Genomic DNA, 6,634 nt, shown 5'->3' with positions numbered 1-6,634 from the left:
GGCCGGACGTTGTGTTGGAGGGAGTTTGTGAACTGTGCTGAAACAGGCGCGCATCTAACAAAGACAGTGGGCTGTGTGATTGTGTCCTCGTTTGCTGAGACAGTCATTTGTTCTAAATGAGCAGTAAATGTATTTCCAACTAAGCAAATCGCTTTGGCTCTGCACAGTTTTAGTTAAGTTCAATGTCTCACTACTGCACACGTGAGACTGAACCATTCACTTTTTTAATTATCTGGTGTTCATATGTTTTTTTAGCCGTTGATTTTGAATTTAAATTAACATTAAAAATCTTAAAAAGGAGGAAAAACAAGGTGCACTTCCACCGGGAGGATCAGTGTCTGAAGCAGCATGTTGTTCGTGTAGGATCATTTTCTGTGGGAGAACACAGACATGACCCTTGAATTAGATTGGTAGATGACCGTTAGATTAGTTAATGCTGGCAACACTTTCACAACAACGAAATAGTTATGGTGTGACAACACATTCATTTAGTAGCCGAGTGTGTGTAAGTGTTACCGAAATGGTTTATGTATAAAAAAGATTAATATTTGCTTCCAGCAGTTAAAATATTTTTTTCGTTGTAATTTGATGTGGTTCATATTGTGATGCAGGGCTGAGCTGGCCATCGGGCATTTGCCCAGTGGGCCGCTCGTGATTTTTTGTTTTTATGGGCTTTTCTTCCTCATACTCTCAGGGTCTCTGGATTTTCCCATTTCTCTGGATTCTGCCCGATCACTTCTGTGATAAATACAGTATTGTGTGTGTATAGTTTCATTCAGTTTATTCAGTCTGCTTTTGGGTCCTGCCTTCATGCGAACTCTGGCTAATGGAGTTGTCAACGTCATCCTGATGTTTGTCAAGCCTAGAAGTCCATCTGATTTAGAAACTGAGGTAACTTGCACAATCCTTTGTCGTGGAATTTTCAGATAAAATAAAGTCTGCAACACAAAAAGTGCTGTGGTCAAGCTATTTATTACTGCATGCATATTGGAGAGGGAATTCATTGTTGTTCTTATTGTGATGGTGTAGTTTTTGTTGTGTATGAGATGCAATTATCTTGGCACAAAGAACCATTTTTTGTTGCATCGCTATTTTCATGATGTTTAGGTGTGATTATCAGCAGCTGTGAGGCCTGCTTTTGAAAACCACGCTGCTTAAGTCATAGACTGACTGTTATTAAAAATTTTCCCAAATTATATTCAGACAGATTCAGATTCAGCCTCACTGTCTGAAGAAACATCCCTTCCCGTTATCAGACCCTTACATACTGAGCTGGACTAAAGTGAACTACGCCATTGCACTCCATCACCTTCTTTATGCCACAATGCATATTTGCACACCTGTCAATTAGCTTTCTTAACAGTGTGACAAAACATTACCTGTCCTTTTATTAACTGCACAAGTAGTGCTGGTCTGTAAGGACAAGAAGAGGATACAGTGACAAAAGGAGCTGTGTGAGGCTGCTAAAGGCAGCGGATCCCTCACCAGCTGGATTAAAAAGACCACAGGCAACAATAACACACATACCAGTTGTTGCATTGCAGAGGTATTCAAGTATAAAAACAATAATAAACACAATTGTAATGTTTTATTTTAATAACGTATTTTTATCATTGCTTTATTATGGGTCAGGTGCAAGAGTTTTCAAGTGTGGATAGTTAAATACTAAATTAACGCAACAGCAAATTGTGCCTTTTTCGGACAGACGGACAGGAGAGTGATAGATGAGATGAGGAGATGGAAGAGACGCAAAGACTGATTCACTGGCAGAGCCTAGTTTATTTCCCACAGTTTTTTTTTATTTTTTTTATCTGCTGCCTTATAAACACTGTCACCAATCTTTGCATTTTATTATTACCTAGGCACATCATTTTCAACCCCCTGCCTTCAAGGGTGCAGACCCTGAATTGGGATACAGCCAAAGTCTAATGAGTCAACAATGGAAGAAATAATTTCAGAATTGTAACATGGTGCCACCTTGTGACAAAAATAGAACATTTCTTCACCCGTGTACATTTTAAAACATGACATATGTTTTGAGCAAACTACAGTGCAGAGTTTTCTTTGTTTCCATTGCAGTGATTGTAGCTAATTACATTTTTCGGTTGGTTTGTAGTTTTTCAGCCGTCAGTGAGGTGTGAGTTGCATTCCTGGCAGTCAGGTCGAGCCTGCCCTGACTGCTGGAACAAAAGAGTTTAAATAGAAGATAAATGCTCACAGTTTGAGTTGAACTGTTGATCAATGACATGTCTTTGCTTACAGGTGAGGGTCACCATCGGCCTGCAGGATGCACTGTGAGAGCAGATACAGACATGCACACATGCATGCGCTAAAATTAAAAATATATTCTTTGTAAGATTTTTCTTCTGTATTTCCTCAGTATCTGCCATGGCCTCATTACTGTGTGTGCAGATGTTTACAGAGGTGGAAGTACAAATACTTTGTGACTGTGCTTAAGTACAATTTTCAATTGAGGTATGTCTACTCTTATTGAGTAGTTTTTTAATGAGTAATTTTTTACTTTCACTCTCTACATTTAAAAAGAATATATATCTATTATTTCTACTTCTTACATTTACATAACAAAACAGACTCATTACTTTTGCTTTAAAACATTCGAGGGGACCTTTTTCGTGTCACACTAAACCGATTTTAGCTTAAACAGAAACACATAAAAAGGAAATCCTGTTCCTGTATTAATCACTAGCGGATGCCATATAAAAAGAGATGATGTGTGGTAAAGTCAGGGCCTAAAAGTGGAACTTCTTTTTTCTTTTTGCGACAACATCGGAACAACTGCGGGTCTCCGTAACCAAACACAAACTGTTTCTGTGCAGTTTGTCTCACAGTGTATTGTGGCTGAAGGTCGAGCTGCTTGGTGGCGTCTCCACACACCTACTGTTGTTCATTTCTAATTTTAAAGCTCCACATTAGATCTCTTAAGCTTTAAAATGCATATGTTTAAACGTTACAGGTTACTCCGTGTATTCAGCTATGACGCTCAACCACAGCCTGAAAAGGAGACAAGGAAATCACTTTAGTTTGTTGTTAGATCATAGTGGAAATATTTTTACTGGTTTAATAGAAATTCTTGGTGCTAAATAGCCTGTAAATGCTGCTCCTGCTTTTCCTGCATAAGGTTCCAGCATTACTAGATTTCAAACTACCACACCTACCTTCTTGGGTCTTCCCACACATTTATTCTGTTTTGTTGGAACCATCATACATCTATATACTCTATCTCAGATTTAAACTGGGGGTGGGTGTAGTGTAGCATAACTTAAGCAGCAAGTAAGGTGATAAGTAAATAACATTAGCAGATGATTGAAGACTCTACCATTGAAACAAATAGGTTGATTGAAGACTCTACCATTGAAACAAATAGGTCAGACCAAACAATACAATTCTAAACAAAGAACAGGAATAAGATTATGCATGAAATGGACAAACTCACTTACTCAGCTAAATGGTTTGTAAAGTAAAACACATACAATATAACTCAAAAGGCTACTTTAAAGAAAATAAACAATACTATACAAAATGAAAAACCCTCCATTTGGTTACACCCAATGATGCAATCATTGACCTCATGACCCTATATAAACAGGAAGTACTGGGCGGCCCTTCTCATATACCTGTCTTAAATATAGGACCTGAATAAACAACATGGACACCATGGTAAGTATAACCAAAGCAACGTGAAGAAACACAATTTACCAGACATTTGCCTGTGAACAGAAGAAAATTCAAATGACCTTATGGTTAGTAGTAGTGATGGCCAAATGAAGCTTTCTGAAGCACTGAAGCTTGTATTGAAAAACGGTTCATTACTCGAAGCTTTTTAACACAGTCCTCTCTGGTGACATTTGGTGGCCAGAAATATGAAGAGCAGCTTGAATCCACAAAATAAAACCAACTGCTTCATTATGACTGCTCACTCTACAGAGTGGAATCCTGTCTGATATTGGGCCGCCGTTGTGTTGCTTTGAACGTGTATTTTGGGGGGTTAAAAAATGTGGTTTATTTGTTTAATAAATAATTATGACCAGCAAATTTTCCTTGTTTAAACATCCACCATGGCGTGGTCTTTCTTTGCTTTTCACTTCTTGATGTTGGTAAATACAATAATTGAAAAATACCACGTTACATATAATATATACATATAATAATGTACAACACATTATGGAGTATGCTTCTGCTGTGAGGTCTTGCCTCCATGCACTTATGAAATTAATCGCAAGATGGGTGTATTTATCAATAATATTATATTAGGGAAACTTTCCTATACATATTTCTGACCTGGGGGTAGAATTGATTGTGAAAGGGAAAATGCTTATGAACTTGCAAATTAAAAACATGATGCATGTAAGGTAGCCCTTTTCCATTTTTATTTAAGAAGAAAATTCGTTCCACTGTGCGATGGCCGAAACTGTTACTTTTCGTGGAGATAATTTCTTCTGCATTAAGGAAAATCCCCTCACATGGCACAGAGGAGGCTGGAGTGCAGAGAAACTGGTAGAGATGCAGTTATACAGTCTACCTGGGCCCCACAAACTATCAGCTAAAGAGAATAAATACATTAAATTGCTGCACATTTGGCAGACTAACATTTTCAGATTAATTAAACAATAAAATATATATTTTTACAACATTACATGTAAAGAATCAAGTGGAAATTTTTCTAAAGTTATTTGATGATATTTATATTATGAAAAACAGATTTTTGACATTTTGATTTTTTCCCGTTGTCAAATAAAATAAACACGCACAAAACAAAAGCAAACAACAAGAACACAAAGCTGGAAAACCCACCCGATTGACCAAAATCTACTCAAAATACTCCCGCACAACAGAACCTCCTCTATTCCTCGCTGGCTCCAAATCTCTCAGTAGAATGATCAGTGGTTCGCTATCTGTCACCATCAAAACACTCCACAAATCCCGCGAATGATTCGCTTCCTTATAAACCATTGAATCAGACACCGAAGCAGTCACACTCTAAATGAAGCTTCGGACGTCACTGATCACGTGACTCTGGTCAAACGAATCAAGCTTCGACACAGTGCTTCTGAAGCAGTGTGTTGATTTTTTTGACACACGCACCGGAGCGTCAGCTTCAAGCGGACCATCAGTAGTTAGTAGCGTTTGCTTTAAAACACATGCATGTATGTAATGGATGTAACTACTGCTACCACAAACAAAACCCGGGATAGTGTGAAAAGTTACACCAGCAATGTCTAAATTAAAGCATTATGGCTGACTGTAAAATAACAAAGAAATAAATTATCAATATGGTTAAGGGACAAGTGGTAAATGAGTTTCCACTTTTTTTTTTTCTTTTTTTTTTTGTCCCGTTTGGATCTTTAGCCATCAGAAATGTTGTCTTAAGGCCAAGAAAGATGTCAAGCGGATTTATTTTACCAAGTGGATCATCATGGCCTTGCCATATTGGTCCATTTGATTGACCTTTATTATAATTATGAATTTATTTTATTTTCAGTTCCTACAAACGGGACAGACATGACTGTGGGATAGGACAGGGGGAAAGAATGAAAGAAAGAGAGGGAGAGAAAGAAAGAAAACCAAAGGGGAGAAGAGACGGTGAGAAGGGGGGGAAGAAAGAAAAAAACAAACAAACAAAAAAAAACAAAACTCCAGGGTCACCTGTATGGAGAAAAAAAAACAGAGGAGAAAGCAAACAACAAAGAGCAACATAATAAGAAAAAAAAAAGCACCATCACAATAAACTAGCTAGCAGCCAAGAAAGCTGTGGACGATCTGATTTCCTCGTGTCAGCATTGTTCCCACATCATCATAATTAATGTTGTTCCAGGTTCAACATTGCAAGTGACCAATCACCTTCTTGTGACGTCATTCCTTTGCGACTTCGAAATACCCGCCTTCGATTATTTCGAAATACAAGTGAAGAAGCGAAAAACCGCCGCCTGTCCGCCGAATTTGAAGTCAATTCGCCTGTCCGCCGAATTTGAAGTCAATTTAGGATACTTTCCTTTAATAAACGGTAAGCATTATACATATGTTCCTCACTTGGCTTGCTGTTTGTTTGCTAGCGATAGGCTACTTGACGACAGCATTAGCTAACCAGTGTTCTCTAGACCAGCGTTCCCCAACTTTTTGGGTGTTTCGTGGCCCGGGGGTTGGGTCAGGCAAAATTGCAGTAGCTTCCCTGATCATTTTACAAACATAAGTGAAGAGAATCTGGACTAAAAGGCCTAGACTTATGGTTGTGTGCTGAATCTATGAATCAAACTATCACCTGGAAACATAATTAACTGGTCCATAGCTGTGAAACTGGACATGAGTTCTTGATTCTATGGAGATTAACAGTAATCCAGAAATTTACAAATTTGTCCTGGTACATCGCGTAAATGTTGTCCCAGGGACATCGCGTAAATGTTGTCCCTGGGACATTGTGTAAATGTTGTCCCTGGGACATCATGTAGAATTTGCCCTGGGACATCGTGTAAATGTTGTCCCTGGGACATCGTGTAAATGTTGTCCCTGGGACATCGTGTAGATGTTGTCCCTGGGACATCGTGTGATAGCTTGTAAATAATGGAATTAAAATTATTGATTGTTATTAACTTGTGAAAAAGAAGTGTAACAAATCCAC

General features: G+C 38.3%; 2 protein-coding genes across 2 annotated transcripts in view; both read right to left on the bottom strand.

Annotated features, from left to right (window-relative positions):
- The window catches only part of LOC309702756 (uncharacterized protein), a 156,707-nt gene that overhangs the window by 24,118 nt on the left and 125,955 nt on the right, over positions 1–6,634 (bottom strand). The gene's annotated exons all lie outside the window — the stretch shown is intronic.
- LOC309702724 (uncharacterized protein) overlaps positions 1–6,634 on the bottom strand; it is a 70,497-nt gene that overhangs the window by 30,999 nt on the left and 32,864 nt on the right. The gene's annotated exons all lie outside the window — the stretch shown is intronic.

Source organism: Aulonocara stuartgranti (assembly GCF_965226115.1).
Source record: "Aulonocara stuartgranti genome assembly, chromosome: 3".
In the NCBI taxonomy this organism is placed as follows: domain Eukaryota; kingdom Metazoa; phylum Chordata; class Actinopteri; order Cichliformes; family Cichlidae; genus Aulonocara; species Aulonocara stuartgranti.
This window is presented reverse-complemented; position numbering and strand designations above follow the sequence as displayed.